The sequence below is a fragment of the Penaeus monodon genome, chromosome 15, assembly GCF_015228065.2.
Source record: "Penaeus monodon isolate SGIC_2016 chromosome 15, NSTDA_Pmon_1, whole genome shotgun sequence".
Lineage (NCBI taxonomy): Eukaryota > Metazoa > Arthropoda > Malacostraca > Decapoda > Penaeidae > Penaeus > Penaeus monodon.
Genome location: NC_051400.1, coordinates 3,297,924 through 3,298,126, shown reverse-complemented (window position 1 = coordinate 3,298,126; position 203 = coordinate 3,297,924).

Genomic DNA, 203 nt, shown 5'->3' with positions numbered 1-203 from the left:
GGGGCGTCACGATCCGTCGGGGGGGGGGGGGGTGCCGCTTGGGTGGGTCCGCGTGCTGCTCAAATTTGCATTTCATTAATTAGTCTACTTAAAGGATTTCTGTTTGAGAGTGAATTACAGCCATTATCCTACTCTTTAAATAGAGATCTTGCGAGGTCCGCTTCCTGGCCGTTTGCTCGCTTTCGACGACAGTGCTGCCCGTC